Here is a 591-nt window from a genome sequence, read left to right on the forward strand (position 1 = left end):
TTTCCAGTTTTCAGTTTCATTCTTATTAATGGAGCAGCTTCCTGGCTATCTTCGTAAATACAACGCCAAAGTTATTTAATTGAAAACATCTACGCGGCATGTGTTGTGAGAGAAAGAAAAATTAATTACAGAACATATTTTTTTATCAATTGAGGATTTGTGACAAGAGATTTTTGTCCCTGCTGTCTTTAATCGAAAAAATCTAAGATAAAAGTTAATGTAAGAAAGTTGTTGTTGAAAAGTTGAATTTAGCTTTAATCATTTCATGTCGGACGTCAATAGCTAGCAACAATACATAACTTTGCAAATCTTCTGCATTTAAGATATGCTAGATGTCAAGGTGTATTCATTGATTGTAAATAATACATGTTAAAAAAGAATGGTAATTTCCTAGTTTGTGATTTTTAACCCGCCCCCCCCCCCGCTCCTATCATGTTTGTACATGGATCTAATATGTAAGACATAGATATAATTGACCATTTGGCCACAGCGCCCGGCCCCCTAACCTGTCTTACCCGCAGCGCTTGGCCTAGAAAGTTTCTTAACCTAAAGAAGTTGAAGGCCCGTCCTGGCCGCAGCGCTCGGCCCCCC

Source organism: Eurytemora carolleeae, unplaced genomic scaffold, assembly GCF_000591075.1.
Source record: "Eurytemora carolleeae unplaced genomic scaffold, Eaff_2.0 scaffold91, whole genome shotgun sequence".
Classification (NCBI taxonomy): Eukaryota; Metazoa; Arthropoda; class Copepoda; order Calanoida; family Temoridae; genus Eurytemora; species Eurytemora carolleeae.